We start from the raw sequence: 13,967 nt of genomic DNA on the forward strand, positions 1-13,967 counted from the left end.
GATGCTTAACAGCAGCTCGACCTGGAGCTGGGCTGCCGTGAGTCGCCGGTGACGGCATAGGCTGCAGACCCTGCTGCAGTGGGCTGCCATAAGCTACCGTGAGTGGCTGGCAGCCGACATGAGCGGCCGGCAGCTGGCGTGACCTGCCAAGAGCCGGCGACCAATCTGCCTTACCCAGGAAGAGTGCAATGATACCAACATGGGCCAGTGAAGCGACGTCCTCCACAACTAGACTGAAGAACAAAAGGACAGCAACTTGTCTGTTCCCCTTCCCTGATTCCCCAACGCTGTTCCCCTCCCCCAATTCCCCAATAAAATATTTTAATTAATTAATTAATTAATTAATTAAAAAATAGATAAAAACCAGCCTGATTTAAAATGAGCAAAAGGAAAAAGACTACGGCAGGTGAAGAGAGAAGAGACTGCCAAGATCTCCACTCAGGGCAGTGGGAATCTGACTGTGAAATACTGGGCAGGAGCTTTGCCACTGACTGGCCAAGGAGGATGCTGAGTGTCTCCATTATTATACCATAGAGTTCAAATTTCAGAAGACTTTGGGTTAAGCAGTAATATTTACTCTGTAAATGATTATGTCTTTTCCTATCCTCTATGATCATCACAAATTAATGAAACACCTTTTAGGTCTTATGAATTTAGATTACACTGTTTTCCTGATGCTCTGGTAGCTGATACCGGAGCCTATGAAAAATGGAACCAAACTCTCTAAAGACTAATGTCCCAGCTTTCTTATCTGATTTGAGGAAGGCCACATTGAGGGAAATCAGAAAGTGTCCCCAATGTGGCACAAACAGTGGAACCCAGGGACTTAGCTGTAAAAACAAGACATGTGGAACCATATTCTGCTATGATACACGGAGGCAGCCTAGTGTTGAAGCGGTCAAAATCATAACAGACTCCGATCTTCAGGTCTACTTTGTGGCAAAGAGACCAGGGCCCCGATTACCAATGCTATGTGACACTAGGTGTTTCAGAGACGACAATCCAGACGGTAGGTGACACAATCATCATTCAGCTGAGTTCTGGACAGTGTTATGTCCCCTCATACCTGAAAGCTGTCACCCAGAGCGTTGTAGAAAACCAGTGCCAGCACATCAAGTTGGCAGTGAACTGCCAGGCAGAGGCCACCCCTCTGACGCTAAAGAACTCAGTTCTGAATGCAATGCAAGCCTCCCCAGGAACCAAGCAAACCATTTGGCAGTTGGCCACAGAACCCATGGGTCTCCTTGTACAGAGAATAACTAAAAACATTTTGGTGGTGCATGCAAGGCAAGCCAGAAGCACGGTTTGGGGTATTTGCATACATCCTTTGGGCAGAAAATCTCCCAAAAGCTTGCCCGAGCGCTGTTTCTTCTGCTTCTGCCAGGCTGACATCTCACAAGTCGAATGCCTCCAAGGATGTGGCAGCCCAGAGATGCATTCATTTCTTTGCTTGTTATGTATCTGTGCCTTGGCCACTGACGAGACACTGGCTCAAGAATTCTCAGATTTCCAAAATTTTGATTGCAGCGGTCTTAAAGAGATTACTGTGCCTCAGCTGGGTTGCCATTCAGAATCAACAGTATCAGCTTATGAGTCTACTGCCTCTAAGGCAAAGAAGAGAAAAACAAATGAAGTATCTGGTGCATAGACGAACAGTTCACTGTTGCTGCAGTGAGCAATAATCTAAGGAAAAGTGGCCTGAAAAACCCTGTGGCTGCTTCTTCATTAAAAAGGCAGGCCTGTGGTTAGCGTTAGAAGAGGCACAAGTGACCTTATCCATCCAAGGCTGGATAGCCAGTGTCATAGAACATATCCATCAAACCATACACTGTCCGTTTAATGGCAAACCAGAGCCACTGGTGTTCCACATTCCTCAGTCCTTTTTCGATTCCCTGCAACAGAGAATATCTATAGGAAGTACCAAAAAAGCTTCCCAACTCCACCACAGTTTTTTTCTTCAAAAAAATGACTTGCCACTGGGAACATTTTCCAAGTATACCTGGCATATCACTAATATACTGCAAGCTAACCAAATGTTAGCTACCCCCGAGATGCCCTCAGAAATTACCCATAGGTTTATCCAGAACCGGGATGGGACATATGAGCTATTTAAATGCCCTAATGTAGAAGCAGAGAGCACAGCAGAAACCTACCGTCACACAGAAAAGCAACCAGTGCTGCAACCCTGGAACTAAAAACTTTTCTCAAAGTTGTCAACATTTCCCTGTATCAAAAGAAGCCAACACATTTCATCATCGAGTGGATCCCAGATATCCTCCCCCAATCCAAGACTGGTGAGGTAAGGATCAAGTTTGAGTATAGTCACCACCGGAACAGGCATGTGCAGACTACCAAGACCAGTACCCCACCCGCCCAACCACTCCTTGGAACTGGCCCCTCTGACCATCATCACTTTCCCTTGAGACAAAATAAAAGTCTTTTGCTACTAAATTTACACATCCCACCCCCTGACAACTTCAAATACTAAGTTCCTTAGTGAACTGCTTTTAGAGAAGATGCATTTCTCAACGTAGTCAAGTGGATTCTGTTGAAGAAAAACTCTTCTTATAAATGCCTTTTTTTTTTAAAGATTTTATTGGGGAATTGAGGGAGGGGAACAGTGCTGAGGAACTGGGGAGGGAGGACCAGCCAAGTTATTATTCTTCAATCTTAGTTGTGGAGGGCGCCAGTCGCCATCTGGCTGCCCTCGTGGCCTCAAGGTGTTATGTTCAATCTTAGTTGCAGGCGGGCGTAGCTACCATCCCATGTGGGAGTCAAACCAGCAGCCTTGTTGTTAAGAGCACACAGTCTATCCACTGAGCCATCCGGGTGACAGCTCGGCTCAAGGTGCCGAGTTCAGTCTTAGTTGCAGGTGGGCACAGCCACCATCCCATGCGGGAGTCGAACTGGCAGCCCTGTTGCTCAGAGCTCACGCTCTTAAGCCAATTCTTAACCAACTGAGCCACTTGGCCGGCCCGTAAATGGCCTTTTGGTGCTGCTGTGTATAGTCTTCATTATAAATGAGGTAGTATTTCTGGCTAGAGTGTTTAAAGGAACAAAAAGTAAACCAGTTCATTTTCTTTCTTAAAGGACTCACCTTTAGAGTTTGTTTCAAACTTTCTCTAATTCTCTTAGTTAGAAGTACTCCACCGTACACTAACAATGTGGAAAGTTACTAACACCCTGGTTAGGGCAAAATGTTAAGGACCATCCTGGCAGCTCCAGTCATGCCCTTATACTCTGTTACCAAATAAAGCACAATGTCATTAGTTTAAAAAAAAAAAAATGGGCAAAGGACTTGAATGGAAATTTCGCCAAAGATGATACACAGATGGCCAACAAGCATATTTTAAAATGGTCAACATCACTATCATTAAGCAAATCCAAATCAGAACCACAATGAGATAATACTTTGCCTCCATTAAGATGGCTACTAGCAAAACACGGAAAACAACAAGTGTTGATGGGGATGTGAAGAAATTGAAATTCTTGTGCACCACTGGTGGGAACATAAAATGGTACAGCTGCTGTGGAAAACAGTATGGCAGTTCCTCAAAAAAATTAAAAATAGAATTACCATATGATCCAGCAGTTCTGCTGGGTATATTTCCAAAAGAACTGAAAGCAGGATCTCAGAGATATTTGTATATCCATCATCATAGCAACACTATTCACAATAGCCAGGAGGTAGAAGGAGCCCAAGTGTCCATCAATGAATGAATGGATAAACAAATGTGGTAAATATATAAACAACGAAATATAATTCAGCCTTAAAAAGCAAGGAAATCCTGTCATATGCTACACCATGGATGAACCTTGAAGACATTATGTTAAGTGAAATAAGTCAGTCACAAGAAGACAAATACTGTATGGACCCATTTATATGAGGTATCTAAAGTAGTGAAATTCAAAGAAACAGAGAAAAGAATGGCAGTTACCAGGGGCTGCAGGGAGGGAGAAATGAGGAATTGTTGCTTAACAGACACAGAGTTAGTCCTACAAGATGAAAAAAACATTCTGGAGATATGTTTCATAGTAGTGTGAATATACTTAACACTAATGAATGTACATCTAAGGTAAGGTTGTAAATTTTATTATGTAAATTTTACCACAATAAAAAAATTAGTATGAGTAACTACTTTCATGGGGGCAACTGTGATGATTACACCAAATAATACATGTAAGGGGCTAAGAATAGTTCCTGACATACCAATAATAATTAATGTTTACAATAACAGGACCTACTGATAATATTAATAAGACAGATACTTACCATTTAGCAAAACTGAGTCCTGAATTGAGGGTAATAAAAAAGCATTCCTTGAGAATCAGGCAAGATAATTTAATAAGTACATTCAGAATAGGGAGTCTCTGATGGTTCTGGATCTGTTAGACTGACATAATAAAACTTAAGGAGGTGGTTATGACAACCTAGATCAAAGAACACAAAATCAAGTCTGGGAAAGTAGCTGTGAAGAAATTGAGAAAAGTGCTACACTGATGTTGTGGTCATGCCTTGAAACTCAAAAACAGGGAAAAAGGGAAAGAACTTGTATTAGAATGCTAAGCAACTATTCCTTCAAATCTGTGCTTTAACTAATAAACGCAACTCCTCACAGAAGTCACATTCTTAGCAAGTCAATACACGAAAGCCAGCTTAGTTGTATACGTATGTTAACACAAGTTTTTTTTTCCAATCAAAAGTTCTAATACAAATAAGCATAAAAACATAAAAAGCCTAACCTTCACCATTCAGAGACACAAGGAGTTCTGTATCTCTCATATATTCTAATACCTATCACCACGATAGCTAAACATATAAAAACACAATCAAGTAAAATCTTAACTATTCAAAAGCCTTAGAGCAGGGTTTTTTACCCTCACATTACTGACATTTACACCAGATAATTCTTGGGGGGGCAGAAGGAGGGGGAACTGTTCTGTGCATGAGTAACATTAGAGAATGTTATTATTCTAAATGTAAGAATATAAATTATCCCTTTCCCAGCCCAAGTTAAATGTTTACAAATCATTTCACATAATTTATAGAGGAAAACTCAGGTACTCTGAGGTCAAACAGACCTAGATTTGAATTCTGAATCAATCCACCACTTGGTTGGGTGACTTGAGCAAGTGACCACACTTTTCTGAGGCTTAAATAACTTTTGTAAAGATCAATACATAGTGGTCATTAAATTAAAAGGAAGTGAATTACATTTAAGAGCCAGATTTTTTTTATAATAACTGGCTTATGAAAGAACTATTTCTAAAATGTATTACACAGTTTTCTGCCTTAATGTAATCTAACCTTTTATAAATGACTCGGTGACTATTTCAGACAAACCTCGCTGTAATAACTAAATAGGACACTAATCTAGGGAAGAGCGCTATCAAAATGGATAACACACAGAATCAAGTTTCAAGACACTGGATCAATTGTTTGACTCCCATAAAAATAATACCATTTCATAGGGATTAAATGGAAAGTTGAGTCTTCAGGCTAAAAAGTAACAATAAAGAAGTAACATAAGTTGGGATAGAAAAACTCTAAAAAAATTGTAATTGCCTGCATGCCCTAAATGAACCAGAGGTGATAGGCTATCCAAAAAAAAGTACGAAAAAACCAATTTGGGTTAGTAGAGAGAATATACCAAAATAAGGGTCAGAAGAATAGAGTTCTAGTTTCAATGCCCTACTTGAGTGAGAATATAATATGTAGCCACTTAACCTGGATCTAAATCCTCATTAATAAAAAGGGCACAAACCTACTTTGACAACTCCAACACAGACAGACAGACCAAATAATGATGTTGATTAAAAAATGCTCTTAAAGCTGTATGTAAAATATGTTATACTATGAGACCTGCATGCTATGGCACACACAGAAAATTGCTGTACTGGTATGGGCACACTGGGGTAAATAGGCCATGCTGTCAGTGGCCAATAGTGATAAGCCTAGAGGGTCTGCCACTCTTGTCACCGACCATACTCTCGAGGACTAAGGAAATCAGTATTTCTGGCCCATCTGTAACATATGCAGAGCATCGCCTGGCACACCAGTTAGGAAGCTCTAATTAGAATACCATGTCTAATGTGGAGCACTATAAAAGGGACTTTAACATTTTCCACAATAACTAGCTCTGGCAAACAGAATCAAGACCAGAGTTCGACTATGATAGAACAATAACATCCTGGATCAAAGCAATCAGGATCTGTGGAGGGCCATGAACTGGCCTCCCTATGGCCACACCCTTGACCACAGGGCCAGGTGTTCTCAAGGTCTAAACCGTGTGCCCACCTGCAGCCAACACACCCCTGCCCTCATCCTGCCCAGGACCCCAGAATTTCCTGCCTACTTCCAGGGTCTGCTCAGGCCTCTTCTCTGAGGTGGTCCTCCCAAGAGCAGACAACCCCATCAGTATTTATACCCCTCAGCCCAAGAGATGGTCAAAGACCTGCTGTCTGAAAGATGTACAGGATGTATGAGCTGGGGTATCCACATACGAGTACGTGCACAGGCAAAGCAAGGAGACTGGACTGAGAAGGGCACCTCAGGTTGGAGGCTGGGTCTTTCTTTGCACTTTACCTAGCAGAATGCAAGAGAGAATTCTCTGACTTTGTGAAGTTTTATTATACAGTTTTATTTGTCATTGTGAAGTCTTATTTGTTAAGGTAAGTAATGGAACAGCTTTATCAGTTAGCCTGATTTATAACTTGAAGATTTTTAGATAATATGGCATATAGGCTTCCACGTGTATTCTTGCCCAGTCTAAAAAATGTTAGGGATGGGCCTGGAAAATGATCTAAAATCCTTGCCATGTGACGAACAGTTGAAGAAAATGAACATTTAGTCTGGAAAGAAAAAAGGCTGATGGGAAGATTAAAAAACCAACCATTTTTCACATGACAGCTAGAGAGCTATCATGTGAAAAATAAAGTAGATCTGTGTGCTGTTGGAAATGCAGGGAGCTACATTCCACTTTAATATAATGAGGAATTTTTAAACAATAAGAACTCTTTTTAAAAAGAGTTGGGCTGTCATATGAGTAACTGAGTGTTCAGACCCGAAAATACAGAAGTACAGGGTAGATGATTATCTTCCAAGGATAATGTGGAAGGAATTCTGATACTGGGGAAAGGTACAACCGCATATTCCCCAGAGGCTTATATAACTGCAGTATTCACCAGTCTTATGAAGATGTAAGCTCTATATGGAGAAACAAGTGGTATGAGACACAAGGCAAAATGAAAGTTAAACCCTGAAGTAGCCTTTCTTTCCTAAAAGTCCCTGCTGTCATGTTACTCTTGTCCTTTGCCTACTTACAAAATGGAGGTGAATTCCTCCATTCTACAAAATTAATCACTGAGTACAGGCTAAAGCAGCTTTATCTCAAGTGACTTTTTTTCCATCCTCCAGAAAATCATAACCTTCCCTACTGCTCCCAGATGAATCCTCTGATTTATCATTATCACTGAAAACCTTGTCTTCAATTCCCATGATGGACTCAGGCATCACTCTGTCACCAACAAATTATTTATTAAGTAGGAAAGCTACAAAGACACCATGTATCTAGACAGGGCCCTGCCCCTCAAATAGCTTATGAAGAAGCAGGTTATAAATTAAACACATAAGCAAATAAATGATAAACTAATATGAAGATGATAAATGGGATAATATAGAAGAGAGAGAGTTTGGGATGCTGCATGTTTACAGGTAATCACAAAGGCCTCTCTAGGGAAGGAGAAGGCAGTCGTGCAAAGATCAGAAGAAAATACATTCTAGGCAAAAGGAAGTGCAATTACAAATCTCTAAAAAGGTATGTGCATAGCTTGTTCAAGCGATAAAAAAGAACATTATCCACTACACACCTAATAGAATGGCCAAAATCCAGAACACTGTCAACACCAAATGCAGGAGAGGAACTCACATTTGTTGCTGGTGGGAATGCAAAATGATACAGACACTTTGGGAAACATTTTGGCAGTTTCTTATAAAGCTAAACATACTCTGACCCTACAATCCAGCAATTGCTCTCCTTGGTATTTACCCATAGAGTTGAAAACTTATGTCCACAAAAAAACCTGCACATAGTCACTTAAGCTACTTTATTCACAACTGGCAAAGCTTGGAAGCAACCAAGATGTCCTCCAGCAAATGAATGGATAAATTGTTATACAACTGGAAAACGGACTATTACTCAGTGCTAAAAAATAATGAGCTATCAAGCCATGAAAAGACATGGAGGAAACTTAAATACACATTAGTAAGTTAAAGAAGCCAATCTGGAAAAGCTACACACAGTATGATTCCAAATATCTTGACTTCAGGAAAAGGCAGAACTATGAAGTCATTAAACAGACTGATGGTAGCTAGGGATTGAGGATGGGAGGAAGGTGAGGGAAGAAAAGGCAGGGTGAACAGAAGATTTTTATGGCAGCGAAACTATTCTGTATAGAATATACAACACCAAGAGTGAACCCTAACATAAACTACGGGCTTTGGGTGATAATGATGTGTCAATGTAGGTTCATCGACTGTAACAAATATTATCACTCTGAGGGATGATGATAATAAGAGAGACTGTGCCTTTGAGGGGACAGGAAGTACATGGGAAATCTCTGTACCTTCCGCTCCTTTTTTGCTGTGAAACTAAAACTGCTCTAAAAAATAGTCTATTATCAAGAAAGAAAAAACAACAACAACAAACCAGAACTACAAGGAATCTTAGAGGGATTTCTTTAAGATGGAAAAAAAAAAAACCCCAAAAACATGAATGATAAAATGGCAATAACTACATAGCTATCAACAATTACTTGCAATGTAAATGGTTTAAATGCTCCAATCAAATGAGGGTGGCTGAATGGATAAGGAAACAAGACCCTTACATATGCTGCCTACAACTCATTTCAGATAGAAAGACATAAAAACTGAAAGTAAAGAGACGGAAAAAGTTATTTCATGAAAATGGAAACAAATGAACAAAAAGCTGGGGTAGCAATACTTACACCAGAAAAAGAGACTTCAAAACAAAGACTATAAAAAGAGACAAGGAAGGACCTAGTAATCCCACTTCAGGGTATTTATCTGAAGAAACCCAAACATTACTTCAAGGGGACATGTGCATCCATATGTTCGTTGCAGCATTGTTTACAATGGCCAAGATGTGGGGCATTGGGAATAGAGAAAAGCTGGCAAAAAGACATAAAAAATGAGAGCCTTAGAGACCAGTGTAAAATGCTGGTGAGAGGTCAATAAGATGGAGACAGTGAACTGATCACTTGCTTTGGCAAGATACAGGCCATGGCAGCTCAATTACAAATAACTTCAGCGGGGTAGTAGAACAAGAGCTCAAACGACCAGGCTAAAGAGAGAATAAATGGTGAGGAAGTCGACACAGCAAATATAAACACCTCTTGCTGTAAAAGGGAACAAAGAAATTGGGCAACAGCTGAAGGGAATCATAAGGCAGAGGACAGGAGGTTTAAGATGGGTGATTTATTGATTCAGTTAGAAGTATCAGTGGCTCAAACAAGATAGAATTTTATTCTTCTCTCACTTAACCATCCAGAGATACATAAGCAGTCCATGGCTAGGAGATGGCTCTGCTCCACGAGATTATCCAAAGAGCCATCTTATTGATCCATGTCCCCCTAAAGTGTTGCTCTCACCTGCAAGGTCGAACAATGTACACCAGCACTACATTCTTCTTGGCAAAACAGGGAAAAGAGAAGTAGAAGGCAACTAGCTCCCTTTCTAAGACCATGACTTAGAAATCACACACATCACGCACTTCTGGTCACGTCTATTAATATTTAGTCAAAATTTAGTCACATGGCCAGATCTAGCTGTAAGAGAGAGGCTAAGGAATAGTAGTCCAGTTGGGTAGCCATGTGCCCAACTTGAGGGTCCTATTACTGAAAGGAAGCAGCAGAGAATGGCATTTGGTGAACAATTAATCATCACGGCTCCAAGTAATATAAGGTATGTTTGCATACCAAAAGAGAGTGATAATTTAGGAAAGAAAATAACTGCAGAGTGAAGGCCTTAAGAAAGCAAAAACGAATGAGATCAGGGAACAAATTTATTGCCTCAGAAACAGGGACACCTTGGTATCCTATCACTTCTCACATATTTGACTTTTCAGAAGAAAGATTGTCCCTTGAATGTATTGCCAGAAAACTAAAGTAACCCTTTCCTTCCATCTAGTAAATATAGCACTTACACAGAATGAGTGTAAAAATCTAGGCTGAATTGAGCAGTTCTCACTTGGGTAGCCTCCTGATGGCTGATTCAGGGCTGCTGCTTCTCCATCAAAGAGAATATGACCAATTTCAAAGCTGGAAGGAGTCTATAAAGCTCATTTTACAAATGTTCAGACCACAAAGCATCCTCTCCAATAGTACATCCCGGGTCCTCCAACTGCCACATAAGGGATCATCCCATTGTTCCCTTGCCTACTCTTTTATAATATTCTTTTTCATAATATCGTTTTATCTTGCCACAAAATGAACACTTCCTGATTACAGAGAATCAATGCCACCTTCTTTCATATCTATTTTCCACTGCATCTAGCATAGAACAAGATACACAGTATGCACTCAGCAGATACTTTTCAGTTAACTGATAAGAGAGACTTGGTTTCCCTCATCCTACTGGAGCCCAGATTGCTACTGAATCTGAAAGACCACTGTATATAGAGAAACTAGTAAGGACTGTCAGGTTCTTCTTGGGTAGAAGGTCAGTGGAAACTAGTCAAGTGTAAGAGGATGGTCCCTGATTTAAAAAAAAAAAAAATTCAGAGAATCATAGAATTTTAGAGCAAGAAAGAATCTTACACACCTCTCGTCTGACCCCTCCTCATTTTAGACACAAGGGAAGTGAGATTCAGAGAGATGAATTACTTGTCCAGAGTCACAGATTGTTCACAGCAGAGCCAAGACAAGAACACAGGTCCTCTAACTGCAAGTTCAAATCTCCTTTACCTGTTAAAGGTTACTTCCATTTTTTTTACTTTTGCTTAACTGGGTAGTTATTGGACTTCACATAATATGCTATTCAAAACTGTTGAAAATACTACTCATCTTAAGAGTTCTTTTACCACATATCTCTTCAATTAAAAGAGGAACAGGAATTAACTGTTTCCATACTACACAAAAAAGAATAAAAACAATGCAGTTAAATGGCTTGCCCAAGATCACAAGGCTGAATCACAGATAGCAATTTTACCTTTTAAGTGCAACAAATGGAATATCTGCTTTAGAATTCTTTCAAAAAAAAAGAATTCTTCCCCAGAGTATGGTGCCTATCTCTTCTAATAGAGACAATGCAAACATATCATAACACTTCCATAATACATGGGTCACACATGCTTTCCTTTCCATGCTTTCCACCTCCACAACCTCCAATATTAATGTGTATTATAATCCATAATACAAAATAAGTTAGGAAAGGGATATATGACCATAAGCCAAATAACTGGATCTCTGAAAACCAGAATTCTACCTCCACACTGAACATTCTGGTTCATATATTTGTATGAGAAATTATTTCTCACTTCCTTTTACCCACCCTAAAAGTCTTCTATAAGTACCAGGGAAGGCCCCCTTATCCAATACACTGTGAAACTGTAAACATCTATTTTATCAAATCTTTACTACATTGGGGAATATCCCTTTTCAACCTTCAACTCTCCAGACAGGCCTCTACCTTTCTTGAGATGCTACATTAGGACCCTAGTTTAGTTTTCCAGGTGCTGCTGCTCTATGGTTTTATGGAAGAGCCCCTTTGCCTTCATCCCACTGTTCCACCAAGGACAGTGCTCCACCATCTATCTACCTTGGTTCAACCCTACTGCATTTAAGCATCATCCAAGGCATGAAACAACAGTTTGTAGGACTGCAAGAGCCACGATGACCCCAATTCTGTTTTAACTCAGAACAACACTCTATGTTTATTTGCTCAATCTTAGTTTGAAATTAATGTTAAATAAACCAGCACTTAAAGTTGAAAAGTACATGCAATTCTCAATTTTAAGATAATTTAAACCAAAAACTTCAAAAAGCAGCTTAATATCAGTCTCTAGATAGTAAACTAGATCTATCTTTAAAAAAGATTAACTTTTATTATTCCAACTTGAAGAGGATGTTATAAGATGCTAATGCAAACAATAAGGAAGACTTAAGAATGTCATACATATGTAAGGAAAGTTATCTAACACTGGCCTAATTAAAACAGGCTTTTCTCACATATCTTTCTCAAAAAAAAAAAAATGCCAGTACCAAAATAGAAGTGATATTTAAATTCAGTTTGCAAACTTAGAATAGTATCAGAAGATTGTCAAGAACCAGGATCTCCAAAAAACAGCAGAACTATCTTTCCACCCATTCTTAATCTAAGTAAGTGATTAATAAAAATACAGTATAACATATAGAAATTTCTCATATTATTCCAATTATCAGCTGTTAACTAGTTTCAGTAAAGGAGAAACTTTGGTAACATATAGCATACCACTCAGCAGAACAACTATAATATAGGGACCAAGGTGACATACAATGTTTTAGGCACACTGTTTAGACTAGAATTTATAATCAGCATCATCTATGACATACTGAGTGCTTACTACACACTTATGTTGCATTATGCCTTGACATGTACCTTTTCATTTAATCATCACTACAACCTTCTAAGATCGATTCTATTGTTATTCTCTGATTACAAAGGAGGCACCTGAGGCACAAAGATGTTAGTCTGTCCAGGATCAAAGTTTATACTGGCATTCAAGCACAAGTCTATCTGGCTCCAAAGCAAAAATCAGTACCTTTCCCAGGGTTTTAACTCCTATAATGCTATGATAGGAAATAGCTTGTGCTAAGGAAGGCAAAAAATTTTAAGTCCTAAATCAGGGTTTGGCGAACTTTTTCTGCAAAGGGCCAGATAAAAAATAGATTAGGCTTTGCAGGCAATACTGTCTCTGTTGCAATAACACAACTCTGCTGTTGTACTGCCAATGCTGCCACAGACAATCCATAAACAAATGAGTGTGACTGTGTGCTAATAAAACTTTATTTATGGACCCTGATATTTAAACTTCATATAACTTGTACATGTCATGAAATCTTTTGACTCTTTTGAAGCATTTAAATTTTATAAATCATTCTTAGTTCGTAGACCATACAAAAAACAAGCTTGCAGGCCAGATTAAGCCTACAGACTGAATTTTGCCAACTTCTCTCCTAAACAATGCAGAAAAATATAAAATATTTTACTAAAAAGATTTTCTTGTAAATACTAACTTGTAGCCTCCTTTGATATTTTGAACTGATGCTTTAAAGAAGCTCAAAGTCTCAATAAACTTGACATCTGTCTCAGAATAATAAAAAATTCCAAAGAGTTTCAAATTATACGTACTACATATGGATTTCCTAAAAATGAGATGAAATCACAAAATTTTGGAACTGGAAGAGATCTAACACATTCTCATTCCTTATGAGACTAAACTAAACAATGAACAATGTTTAGTTCATTTCATGACATTTTTCTTTTGCTGGTTCCTTACATTTGTTAAATGCATTTACAATCAACAATGAATCTATATATACCGTGCAGACAATACACCTAGACCAGCTTGAAAAGAGAAAACACTACTGAATAAGTCATCTAAAGAGAGAATAAGAGAGAGAGAGAAGTGAAGATGGATGTACTGACATTAAAGTCTCAGCCCAACTGCAGAATAGCTTCTGGTGACTGGAAAATGATGTGGGGGCTGGGAAAAGAAAATAAAAGGAACATAACTACTGGAATTCTACCCAACATCAAAGACTCTAATGACAGTTGAGCCTGCCTGGCTGCTTCTTAGTCTCTCCCTAGAAAACAAAAACAGTTATATAACCAAAGAAGGTTCTTCTAACTAACATTTCCTCTCTGGCCCACGTACACCCTGTCACCCACCTCAGTGTACACCACCACA

The 13,967-nt window shown here is 39.2% G+C and overlaps 1 pseudogene; it reads left to right on the forward strand.

The window, feature by feature from the left end:
• Positions 1-708: 708 nt before the first annotated feature.
• Positions 709-2,423, forward strand: LOC109392082 (uncharacterized protein C2orf42 pseudogene; annotated as a pseudogene).
• Positions 2,424-13,967: the final 11,544 nt, after the last annotated feature.

The sequence above is a fragment of the Hipposideros armiger genome, unplaced genomic scaffold (assembly GCF_001890085.2).
Source record: "Hipposideros armiger isolate ML-2016 unplaced genomic scaffold, ASM189008v1 scaffold_313, whole genome shotgun sequence".
Taxonomy (NCBI): Eukaryota; Metazoa; Chordata; class Mammalia; order Chiroptera; family Hipposideridae; genus Hipposideros; species Hipposideros armiger.